The sequence below is a fragment of the Cavia porcellus genome, unplaced genomic scaffold (genome assembly GCF_034190915.1).
Source record: "Cavia porcellus strain 051 isolate PalLab524CR breed Dunkin Hartley unplaced genomic scaffold, mCavPor4.1 scaffold_7, whole genome shotgun sequence".
Taxonomy (NCBI): domain Eukaryota; kingdom Metazoa; phylum Chordata; class Mammalia; order Rodentia; family Caviidae; genus Cavia; species Cavia porcellus.
The window spans coordinates 19,350,461-19,364,010 of NW_026947490.1; the positions used below are offsets into that span (position 1 = coordinate 19,350,461).

Here is a 13,550-nt window from a genome sequence, read left to right on the forward strand (position 1 = left end):
ACAAAGGCTAGAAAATGACAAGAGGATCCATAACTTAAGAACAAAGAATGTGAATGAAGAAGCAGGGGTACAAACAAAGGAACTACAAAGGCTATTCACAGAAATAATTAAGGAAAACTTCCCAAACATAAGAAAAAGAAATGATATTCAACTGTTTGAGGCATACAGACTTCCAGCCACCTACAACCAAAACAGAACTACACCCATGCATATAATAATCAAGATTCCAGAAATCCAATATGAAACAGAATGTTAAAAGCTGCCAGAGACAAGAACCGATTACTTACAAGGAAACACCATCAGAATTATGGCAGACTTCTCGACCCAACCATCAAATCAAGACGTGCCTGGAGTGAAGTATTTTAAGCCCTGAAAGAAAATAACCTCCATCCCAGATTGAGATACTCTGCTAAACTGTCTCTAGAAATTAATGGAGAAACAAGATGCTTCTAGGACAAAGAGGAACTGGGGGAATTCGCAACCACTAATCCAACTCTACATAGAATACTGCAGGACATTCGAAAGAGAGAGAAAAGTACCAGGATTCCAGGAACAGTGGTAGAGAGGCCTCAATGAATGGAGCAGAAAGGGAAATGAAGAAGACAAACAAACAACCAATTATGGCAAAAGAGCACAACAGAAATGGGGCAGAGAAAATTGGCTATAATCTCTAATATAGGTGGCCTTGATACACTAAATTAAAAAGAGAGAATCACAGACAGAGTAGATTAGGAGGTAGGGTCCACTGAGATGCTCTTTATAGGAAATATAATTAACCTGACCAAAGGTATAAGGACAGAAACTCAAATATGAGAAAACAATGCTCTATGTGACAGGGAGCCAGAGAGTAATAGACAACTAGACTAGTATTTGAGAATAGGTGGGAAAGACAGGCTTTAATAGGTAAAGGAGTACAACTAGAGATCAAGTCCAGGAGGGAGAATGTTGGGAACCACTTAGGTAAATAGCAGATTGCCCCCTCAATTTAAAACTGAGGGTGTTGGTGTGATCCCAAAATGCAAAGTATTCCCTGGGGGAGTGAAAGGGGAGTAATAGTCTTTAAAAAGACAGCAGAAGATATTATTAATAGTGTATCAGGAATCAAAACCCATATTACTAGCACCGCTCTGCTTAGCTAGAACTTATTCTGTCTCATTTTGTCTACAAGCACTAGATCTGAGGGCACAGAAAACCATCCCCAAAGTATCAGGAGATAGCACAGTAATCATCTTTAATTTCTTATTATCTTAATCTGGAGCCCTGTATAACTTATACTGTTACATCATGACAGATCTTAGTTAAATCTGGTTTGTTTGATTGCTGTTTGTTATTGACAGATTTTATTCAAAAGTGTTATAATTGATAATATCAAGTCTGAGAGTGTAGACAACTATACTGAAAATGGTAAGATTCATTACGATACCCATTCTGGTTTGATTACTACCTGTTTTTGCATTTTTACACTATCGTCAAACTTGTGTTTCTATCAATACTGTTATGTACTGATATATTAAATTATACTATATCTGATGATATAGCCAATTCTATTGAAGATAACAAGGAATAACACAGTAACCATGGTAAAACTCCTTGTACAGCGGATTTATATGCCTTTCATTTTATGTATCTATAGGTATATGTTTTGTGTTGTCCTACTTTATTTTGTTTCCCCCTCTAATATAGAAAGGATAAAAATACATGTTAAGACTCATGCATGTATAGAACCTATACACAGTTCATGAGAACTGATCTTATGACACCTGATAAAATGAACAAATACTTTGAAGGAAAAAAGACACTACAGTACCTAGTGCTGATCATGGAGTGTCGTGATGTGAAATCCAGCAATACTATTATTCTTTGTCCAGAGTGATTTTAATCTGCTTTGGTTTGTTTAATCTCAACATAAATGAAGATATGGATAACTGCATATATGTTTAAGTGTATAGGATTGATAACCAAATTATTAAGTTTTTGTTAGATAGTTGAATAGAACTATTTGCAATCTCACTGTTTATTCCCACTTATATGTTCCACTTTTGTATCTTGAACAATTATTTGTAAGAGGACAATATATAAACATCAATTAGTGATTTATTAGTTTTTTTAACTTTTTCTTTGAAAGTATGTATTATATCTATCCATTTACTGTTTTGTTTAGTTTTTATTTAAATAAAAAAAAACAAAAAAAGAGAAATGCAGTTTAAAACAACATTGAGATTCCATCTCACCCCAGAAAGAATGACTGCTATCTAGAAATCCACCTTTAACAAATGTTGGTGGGGCTGTGGGAAAAAGTGAACACTGCTTGACTGTTGGTGGGAGTGCAGATTGGCACAACCACTGTGGAAATCATTGTGAACATTCCTCAAAAAACTAGGCTTGGAGGTCCCATTCAATCCAGCTATTGCCCTTCTAGGTATTTTCCCAGAAGAATTGGAACATCATACCATAAGGATATATGTGCACCTATGTTTATAGCAGCACAATTAAATCTTGGAACAACTCAAGTGGTCATCAACTAAGGAATTGTGAAAAAAGATGTGGTATTTTTATACAATACATATTATTCAGCTATACAGAAGAATGAACTTGAGGCTTTTATGGGTACATGTATGCATCTTGAGACCATACTTGTAAGTGAACTAAATCAAACTCACATGTGTTAATATTGTATTTTCTCCCTAGTGTAAAAATAAAAGTGAAAGAGTAATAAGATCCAAAATGTACAGCTGATATTGTGAAAATGAAAAGGAAAGACAGTGCTCAAAAGGCAAGCACAATTTGGATTGGAGAAAGGAGAAAAGAAGGGAAAAGTATATAGGTATACATGTATGTGCATGTGTGTATGTGTATGTATGCAAGGTGGATAACTCTAATACTAAGTTTTATAAGTTCATCCAAAAGAATTTTTTTTTTTTGGTCTTTTTCGTTTTTATCGGTATCAGGGATTGAACTCACAACTGCCTGCTTGCAAGGCAGGCGCTTATGCCGCTGAGCTAAATCCCCAGCCCCCCAAAAGAAGTTTTTGCTTTCATTGGTTACTTGATCATTTTTTATGTATAAATCTTGTTATCTGAACAATTACTTCTAAGATAACAACATGAAATATATTGACTAGTTTTAATTTCCTACTACTTTTTTGAAATTCTGTAAAATTTCTTTTAAAAATTAAAAAAACTTTAAAAAAATAAAGAAAACGAAGGCTCAGTGTGGTAGTGCACGCCTGTAATCCTAAGACTTGGGAGGTTGAGATGGGAGAGTTGCTGTGAGTTCAGCACCAGCCTGGGTTACATAGTGAGTTCAAGGTCAGCATAAACCATATATTGAGACTCTAAGACAAACAAACAAACAAAACAAAACAAAAACAAAGAAAAAGTAAATGAGAAAACACAGAAGCAATGTAAAGCATGAAGTTTTCCCAAAGCAAGCCCATATATTTATTGTTTTGTTTTTAAAATAAAAAATTAAAACAAATAGTTTTTATTTTGTTTTTTGTGTAGAGTCTTGTAAGTTTTTGTGGTAGGTAGGTTTGTCACTGTATCAGGATCTCTTTTGCAAGGTTTGTTCTTTAAAAAAGTCTTCTGGGTGTAGAAGGTTCTTGGGTTGTGCCTGTCCCAAGATCTTACTTTTCCAATTAATTAAGAGTGAGATGTTGGTATCTGTTTGGATCAGTCCCTAACCAATTCGTTGGTGCTGGGGTGTCGTGAGGGTATTATCCCAGAACTTCTCAGTAATTTTGCAGATTAAACTGATTAAAACAAATATGACATCCTAGTTGAAGTTGTATAATTAGCAATAACCATATTATCAAACATGGTTTAGAAACTGACAAACTTTGATATTTATTAATTTTATACCTTTAACTATAGAAGCAAAATGTATAGTTATATGACAGAGCTGATCATAAATTGGGAGCTTGTATGCAAAGTACTCTTGATTACTCCTTACCCTGTTTCTCCTGGTTGCTGTGTTTTTTTTTTTTTTTTTTTTTTCAGAGACAGGGGGTGTTGCTGGTCCAGTGTGCCTTGCTCAGCTTTCTGGGTTCCTTTTCCACTGGCAAGTCTCTGTTTTCTCAGGTCATTTGATGCAGGGTGGAGTAGGACCCTGTGATGTGCAGGGTGGAGTAGGACCCTGTGATGTGGTCTGATCCTTTGCTACCGCTGTTGCATTCCAAGGTTGTTCAGTCCCAATTCTTATTCCTCTCCCAAGGTGATAACTTCCCAGTTTTTGCTTTATAAGTTCTGCTGCCACCATCACCCGCCTCTGCTGTAGTCTGTAACTTCCTTGGGCAAGATGAGGTAAGGGTGCTGCGGGGTGCCTCTCTGTTCCTGCCCCTGGAAGCATGGGAACAGCCTTGGGCTGCACAGTCCAGAGGTACATGGCTGTTTAATTCTCCATGCTTCTCTAACCACAGTTCACAGCAGAGCATTTAAGTGTGCCATTTACTATACACCCTGTCGTCTTTAATCTTGTTATTGGCAGGTCCAGTTAGGGCTCTGGTACAAGAAGGAAGAGAACAAGAGAAAAAGAAAAAGAAAAGAAATTAAAAGTAAAATTAAAAAGAGATAGAAGTACCAAATCACTTATAGCAAACCTATTTAAAAATATTAAATTCCTCAATAGAAATCCTGAAGGCCAGGATTGCTTACAATAATACATTTGAAGCCCCTAAGGAAACTAATTGGCAATGTGTATTAGATTATTATATCCTGTGAGGCTATTCTTCAAAATTGAAGGAGAAAATAAAAACCTTTCAACATAAAAATAAACTAATTAAATCTGTGACTAATAAGACAGCATCACAGAAAGTAGCTAAGGGAATCTTAAGCATAAAAGAATAGAACTATCACAACCCTGGGAGGAAAGGAAAGAATAAATCCCATTTGGACAGAAGGTAAACTGGTGAAAATCAAGGATGAATCATGGTGTACCCATGATGGATATAGACAACACGACTGACTAGAGGAGTGAGGTAGAGGTACACAGAAATGATTCACTGAAAATGCAGGTACTCTGAAGTGGGGAAGGAACTCATACCATGAAACAGAAAATTAATCAGAAGGATGATACACACAGATCAAAGCAAATATCTGGATCATCAGAAAGAGAATCAGCACCGTAGTGGCTCATCTGCACCACCTCAGCCGCTGTGGCCCCAGGGAGGATCCTTCAAGGGAACATCCCAAATAGCCCGAGGGAATGAAGCCCTGCTGAAGTGAGACTCCAGGGACAACCTCTGCAAATTCTCATCACTACCCCTCCAAACATGAGGACATACTGCATCTGGGAGCGTGCTCACCAGCACCCACCATGAGGAGAGAAACCCCAGCCTCACACACTGGGCAGAGACAAGATGAGCAAATGGTGCCCACAGACTCCTGCCAGTGTGCACCAGGCAAATCCTGCTAACTTCTGCCCTCACACCTCCACTGACTCCTGCAGGTGCATACCCACATCTACCTATTCCTAACATGGCTAGACAAGAAGGGGATTATGTGGACACTCAGACTTTATGGCTTTGCAGTCACAAGGAATTTTATGCACATGCTCCTGTTGGAAGGTTTGATCTGGGTTCTTGCTGGATTTTTTGGTTACTTTTCCTTTTGCTCCCCCACCCCTCTTAGGTTTAGTTTGTGTTCATTTCTTCTCTTCTGCCTATGCTGCTTCTTCTACTCTAGCTTCCATGCAGTACTATTTTCTTATTTTATACTAGTTTCTCCTACTTTTAAAAATTCTATATTTCAAAACTTTCCCCCTATATCATGCTTTCTGTTACTTTTATCTGCTCTCATATTTACCTTTGTCTTCTTTACTGCATTCCTTTTTTCTTCTGTATTCTACCTAGCATACTGCCTTTCCATGTTTTCCTCCACTTTACAGGTGCACAAATATATCATACGTGCATGCCTATATTTATAGCACATGACTCATGATAGCTGTACTACAGAATCAGTGAATATGCGCATCAACAGATGAATAGATAAAGAAAATGTGGCATGCATTCCTTCCAATGTAGTACTACTCACCCATAAAGAAGGATCAGTTTGAATAATTTGTAGGCAAATGTTTGGAGTGCACATGAGACCATAATACTAAGTGAACTAAACCTGACATAGAAGGTTAAATATTTCTTTTTTCTCTAATATGAAAGACTCAAGTATATGAATAATTTAAAAGCAAAATAAAAGACAGATGGTAGGAGAGAAGAAGGTAGATTCTGTGGAGGTGGGAAAGAAATATGGATAAGGAAATAGAGGAGAGGACTGGAGAAAGCAGCAAAAATGTTCAAATGGGGTATATAAATGTATCAAATACAAACCAAGATGTGTGTAAGCATAATTAATTTTTAAAAATACATTTGCTTGATGTTTCTCCTGTTCTTTTAGTTATTCCTTAGGTGAAGTGTGAGAAGAGGCTGAAGAAGTGAGATCAGGCACACTTGTGGGGCTGGAGCAAGGCTGGTCCTGAGTACTCATGAGGCGAACCATGTGAATAAGCTGCTCCAGTCCAGAGAATACCAAGTGCCTGAGGCAATTCAAGTGAGCAGGTGGCTAGGTCACATGACATCAACCAACAGAGTGCATAAATAAATGCACTGCAGTCCTCAAGCAGTTCTTTTCCTCCCATCTGGAAAGAGGGCTTCCCCTGACCTCAGCTTTCTGTATTCTGACTCTTATCTTTATTTCTCTGTCCTCCAACTTTCCTGCCCTGTGAGAACTTCAAAAGCTGCACTGGATGTGGCAGTAAACTTGCCCCTGTGTATAGGAATTCTCTTGGTGCATTCCATTAATATTTTATGCTTTTTTGTTTCATATATCATAACTTCTGGTTTACTTTCTTCTTCATTTCACAGTTGTTGACACATGTGGCTTTAGTTACAATTATTTTCAAATTTCACAGTACATACATATATTAAAATTTCATGAATTGTATTTTACAAATTTCATTTTTTTGCTCTTGAAGGAAATTGTTTTTCAGTTTTTAGCTATTACTGCTATTTTAAGACAGGCCTTGCCTAATTCATTAAGTTCATTAAGGTGGGCCTTGAACTTGCAGTTCTCCTACCTCAGACTTCTAGAATGCTGAGATTATGGGTATGGGTCATTATACCTAGTTCAAACTATGTCTTAAAATTTCCACATGTAAATTTTGCAATTTCTCTACTGTTATTTATTTGTAGTTTCAGTTCATTGTGGCCAGACAAAACATTTTGTGCAGTATACAATGTACAGTGCCTTAGTTTGTGACTATTTGGCCTAGTCTGGCACAAGTTCCTTGTCTAGTAGAGGAGAAAGTACACACTGCTGTTGTCCTAGGCCTTGTCAGTTGCTTGTCAGCTTGAGAAAGGAGAAAGGGGTCCTGCGGCATGGTCCTTCATTCATCCCTGCTGAGTCACTACTGCTGGCACCATGCTGGGTACAGCACTTTGCTAGGGCTATCTGCTTGAGGGCAGATAGTGTAACCACAGATGAAGCCAAGAGGAAGCTATTACAGGCAGCTATGTTAGAAGTATTATAGGCAATCAGACAGGACTAGGTCCTCAAAAGTCAGTGCAAAAGACAGGATATATTACAATTGTGAGGGAGACAGACACCTCCAGGTGAAGGCCAGAACTCAAGCCAAAGATGAAACAAATGTACCCACAGACTTTCCCTAAGAATAAACAACAGCGACTGGTATTCTAAATAGGTATCAATCACCTTGAGAAAGCCAGAGAGAACCACTGACCCACCCTCTCCAAGAAAAGCCCTTTTCTTGTCCCCTTGCTATGTGGCTTGCTCCTCCATTTGAACCCAACTTAATCGAATTCCTTGAGCAATTAGCTCATAATCTTACTGTTAGACCACAGTTTTGTTCCACCTCTTGTCCACCTTGTTATTGCCCATTTTCCTCCACCTTGGCTTTGTCTCACCTTGTGGTTCTGTTCTGTAAAACTCCCTAGAAAAAGAAGGATCCTAAGCAACCCACTTGGGATCCCTTCTGTCTCTCTCTTATACAGAAAGTCTTTCCCCAATAAATATATTTTGTTCTTTTTTTATTTTCAGGAGAAAAAACCCAGAAAAAACAAAAATAAATGAACAACAACAAAAACCTAAAAAAACCTAAATAAACGGAAGAAATATACAAGAAGAAAAAGAAGAAGAAGAACAACAACAACAACAACTTCCACGACCAAAAAACCCTTCAAACGGTAGCAAATATAGGATTTCAAGACAAGATAATAGGAATTTAACAGTGGTTGTTATATTGCATATTGTTATCTTTGGAAGAGTTATTTAGATTACCAGATATACAGATGTTAGCTAAGAATATTGTGTGTGTGTTACATATTTTTTCCCCTTTCCTCCTTTTTTCCTTTCCCAGTTGTTCTTCCCCTTTCAGCAGATTTTTTCCCTTTCACAGTATCTATTTTGCCTTTTGGATCTTACTTACTCATTTGGTTTCTTACACTAGAGATACAATGTGGTGTTTACACATGCAAGTCTGATTTATTTCACTTATGAGTATAGTCTCTAATTGCACTAATTCACCTATAAAAGCCTCAAGTTTATCTTTCTTTGTAACAGATTAGTGCTCTATTATATAAAAATATCACTTTTTAAATTGTTATCTTCAAAACAGCTGTCCCTACTATCAGACATAATAGAATCTAATAAAATATAACAGAATAAAACCAAACCAAACCAAACAATTGAAACAATACGGGACTTAAAAACAAGGTAATAGGAAATTAACAATGGCTACCACCTTCCCTTTTTAGACATTTCCTCCCCTTTCACCTTCACCATATCTATTGTACATTATGGATCCCACTCACTTCTTCAGTTTTTTCTCTGTAATTTTAAAGGGAATAAAACAGAGCAATAAAATAAATTGAAACAGTGATAAGATGGTAGGAAATCTACAAATCTACAATAGTTACTATATTGCATATTGTTGTCCTCTAAATATTCTTCAACTTTAGTCTTGCAAAGTCAATCAAACAATACAGTTTCTCTGAATCAGCTGGCTGCTCACGGGGAAGGGGTTGTTCTCATCTCCCTAGGCTGCATGCCACCCACTTCACAAGCAGGCACTGTGTTCTCCCCAGTCAGTACTTGGAATGGGTCCCAGCAGAGAGTTTAGCTTCCATCTTGGCTCTCCCTGACTCATGCTCCAAATGACTCACAGGCAGGGGCTTAGGTTCCTTTCTTGCTCTCCCTGATCAGTACTCCAAATGGTTCACAGGAAGTGACTTAGCTTCCATTTTCATAATATCACTTCTTTTTTATGTGTTCCTCAGTTGATGGGCATTTAGGTTGTTTCCAAGACCTGGCTATTACAAATTGTGCTGCTACAAACATGGGTGCACATATATTGTATATTCTGCTTTTAATCTTCCTTGTTCTTAGAATTTATTCTTCTATTTTAGAGAACATGAATTCATATCAGACATCTAGGAGGTTGGGAGCTTCTCTTCTAGGCTGTTTCAGGCCCTTGTCTGTTTGGGAAAGGGGAAATCGACCCTGAGATGATGTCCTGCATTCATCCCAGCTGAGTCACTGCTGTTGGCACCAAACTGAGGGCATCAGTCTGCTAGGGCTTCCTATTTGAGTATAGATTCTATAGCTGTGATAGCTCGAATCCTGGAATAAAATCCAAGGAAGCAAGAAATTAAGAAATTTGGAGCAAAGGCTTTATTTTAGGCCAGGCCTGGCAACGCAGCCTCCAGTAGCCAATATGAAAGACTGCACACCTAACAGCTAAAGGGCAGGGTTTTTATCTTGTAAAACCGCAAACAGCTGCTGTTCTTACAATGCAAGGAGTGGGGTGGGTTTGTGGTGTACTACAGAACAGGAACATGATGATTACATTTCTTCGGAAGAGCAAGGTTCAGGTAAGGGTTGGGCTAACAAGCAAGTTTAGATTAGGCAAACACCCTCTGGGGGAAGGCACATCCTGCACAAGCAAGTTACCCTGCAAACAAGCAAGTTTCCCTGCAAACAAGCAAGTTTAGATTAGGAAGACATCCTGTTCTGCTCTTAGAGTTACCTTTGATCTTTTTCTTGCCTCTGAGGAGACTTATGAGGGGTTTTTTATGGATAGGTTATAACATAGCCACAGATGAAGTCAAGAGGAAGGGAAAGTTCCATACGTAACTCTGTTAGTTGTTCCCTTTTCTGTGCAGAAATTTTGAAATTTGGTGTAGCATCCTTTGTTGTTATTATTTCTGGTGCAGTTGGAGTCCTATTCAGGAAGCCCTTCCCTGTGCCTATGAATGCAAGCACCGTTTTCTATTGGGCAGTGTGTCTCCATTTGTGTGAGTACCGTGCTGGTTTTGTTGTTATGCTCTCTACTATTTTTCTGTATTCAATTGTGAGCTTTGCTCTTTCCCTTTGCTTGTTTTAGATTCAGTGTTCTTTAACTTGCAAGTGAAAGGATCATTTTAATTTTTATTTTGTTGAACCACGTGTACAACATTTGAATTCTCACAGTTCTTTCAAAGCAATGAAGAAAATGTCAGCTCAACATAAGTTTATTAGGTAGTGTTTCAAAGGAGTTCTCTTTTATTCATTAGTGGCTAAATTTGCAGCTCAAACATTAACTTTGGGACTTACTTCAAGGTAACTCAATGAGTGTAAGGGACAAATGAACTGATTAAACAAGAAAAAATTTGAAGATTGCTTAAATTGGAGGATAAATACATGAGATTTCATGGGACAATTGTCTAATGTTTAAATGTGGCTGAAGTTTTCAAAATAATTTTATTCTCCTTCACTCTGTAGCTTGAATTTTAAAAAGACATTTCATGATTTCTCATCACTGGACATTATACTGAACAAAATTTTGGAGACATTCAATCCTGGTCATGAATACAAGCTCCCTGTCATTGATTTTGTGATACCCAGGTAAATAAATGCACCTACTGGAGCCCCAGAGACACTGTAAGATAAAGGGCAATATCGATTGATCTCTGCTTTCCAGGGTTAGTGAGAGAAATCTGCAAAATCATGCTGACTAACAGACTAACAACTTCCAAGCCTCTGTTAATCCTGCTTGCCACTTCTTTATCTTCTAAAGTCAACAAGCAAGTTTGGTCTGTTCTCTTTGTTCTCTCCCTTTGTCTGACTTCACTGCAGCCTAATCCACCATTTAGGAACTCACTATGTAATTATTTCGGGTCCTCCACCCTCCAGTTATTAGCCCTGGGAAACTTCTGTCAGACATGCTACAAATCAGCTTGACGCTATTATATGTGGAGCAACCCAGCTGTCTCCTGTCTCTTTCCCAGGTGCCGGTGATGCAATCTGGGAAGAGTGCATGTGGAAGAGTCGCTCAGAGGAGAATTGAAGGATTTTACAAACAGAGCCAAAGGTCACCTTTCTCTTCTCGTTCATATAAAGACACATCATCCCAGCTATTGCCATCTGACTGTCACACTGCCACTATGTAGACCTCAGGGTCCTTCTGGGGGCTTTGCTGGTCAGCCTGAGTATAATGATCTTGATACCTGTTTGCTGGCAGAAGAAACTCTGTGGGAGACTTCGTTGTGGATCCATCCCACCACCCTTTATCAGGAACTATCTGCTACTGAACCCAGAGTCTGTGAATACAGTTATCATGAAGGTGTCACAGGCAGGGGGAATGTATGGAATGGAATGTTAGGCATGGGAGTGCAAGGCTGTATGTTTTTCTGAGGCTTTTTTTGGCATGAGATTAACCATGAGGTCCATGGACTTCTTTGCTTGAGGTAAGGGCAGTTTTGAAGTTTCAGCAGCAAGGACTTAGTCTGGAAAGTTCCAAACTAGAGATATTACTTCTCTTGATTGTCAGAGCACGGGAGAAAATACATTCCTGTTCCTTCCTCCTGAGTACTATGGAATTCAGCTAAAGAGCCTCTACCCTCCTCCTTGAGGTCTGCAGATGTTGTGACCTTGAGTTCACCATCCACCTGGGCACTAGCAGGTCCTAGTTCCAGAGGATATGAGGCAGTGAAGGAGGCTTTTCTGGATCAGGTTGAGGATTTCAGTGGATGAGTTGAACAGGCCACCTTAAACTGACTCTTCGATGAGTATGGTGAGAAAAATACCAAGTGTGGAAATGGGGCCAGGTAGGTTTTATGGGTTGGTTTTTCCTGCCTTCCCTCCTGCCTCACCTGCCCTCTGCTTTCCTTGGATTTATCCATCTCTTAGAAACTCTTGAGATTCCTCTTTCAACATCCTGCTGCTCTAACATTTTTTTTTAACCAACTTCAGTTTCCTTGCTTCCCCATGATTCATTTCTTGCCACGCATTTTCTCCTTCTTCTGTCAGCATCTCATACCATCGGTGCCTCCAAGTCACATTGTCCTCAAACTCAATGTGTCCTCTTTCAATACTCTCTATGATTCTCTTTCCTGTTTTCTGTCTTGGCTTAAAGTCTGTGATAAAGTTTCTGATACTAGGAAGAACCAATTAAATTCAACCGAAAGATTGTATAAACATGTATAAAAACCATATAGTCTTCCTAATGTAAGAAATGGTAAGAGTACACAAGATTTTATGGTAATCATGATTCCCCATTACATTGCTTTGAAGCCTTATAATGTTTTCTTTCATTACTTGAAATGGTTTTATTCTGGTTTGATTTTATTATCTGTGATGGTATGAACAGCTATTTTGAAGAAAACAAGACATTATGATAGCCATTGATGATTTAATATCATCTTGCTTTGAAGTCTTACCATGCTTTTGTTCTTCTGTTTCCACTGGTTCTATCATGTATCTTATTGAATTTTATTATGTGTGATAGTATAAACAAATTTTTTATGGAAAATGAGATAATATAGTAGCCATTATTCATTTTCTGTTATTTGCTTCTGAATGCCCTGTAATACTTTCATTCTCTTGAATGGCTTTATACTATTTTGTTATATTTGTTACTGTTGTATGTGAAGGTATGCTCAACTATTTCAAAGAAAGAGACATTATGACAGCTATTGTTAATATTGGGTTGTCTTGTGGTGAAGTACTGTGTTGCTTACATTGTTCCGTTCTGACCTGCTTTGTTCTTTTTTTGTCTTAATCTCTTAAAATAAAAAAATTTAAAAAAAGATTGTGGGGTTTTTATTATGTCTCAGCATAATGCTTTTTTCTTCAAGTTTATGTCATGTTTATAATTCTGTAGTGCTTACTGGTGTCACATCCTTGAACAGGTTGGTCAAGTAGCAGTGCAAAGCAGGGTCACATGACCAACTTTTTCACTGTTAGATTTGCTCCCTGTTCAATCTAGACACTCACTAGACATCTGGAAACAACTATGACCCTGGCTGACTTAAGTGGTATTCTTACGTGACAGGGCCCTATTTCTTCACAATAATTCTATTTCAAAAACTGTCCTGGACTAGCGCTGTAGGGCCCTGGATTTGAGGATCTAAAAGGGGCATCATTACAGCCTCTTTTTTTTTCTGGGCTGCCAGGAACTCATGAAATGCCCTGTGACCTGTAGATGTGGTTTGGGTTTGGATTCACCACCTGAGATACAATTCTGTCCACTCCTGACCCCAACATTCCTGACTGAACCATACT

The 13,550-nt window shown here is 38.3% G+C and overlaps 1 long non-coding RNA gene across 2 annotated transcripts; it reads left to right on the forward strand.

The window, feature by feature from the left end:
- Positions 1–2,303: 2,303 nt before the first annotated feature.
- LOC134476856 (uncharacterized) lies at positions 2,304–13,025 on the forward strand. 2 transcript variants are annotated; one of them, XR_010048637.1, is made up of 4 exons: positions 2,304–6,542; positions 8,049–10,526; positions 10,770–10,892; positions 11,276–13,025. It is a non-coding gene; the product is annotated as an uncharacterized LOC134476856 (long non-coding RNA). The 2 variants fall into 2 exon arrangements; XR_010048636.1 differs by having other exon boundaries at positions 8,049–10,892.
- Positions 13,026–13,550: the final 525 nt, after the last annotated feature.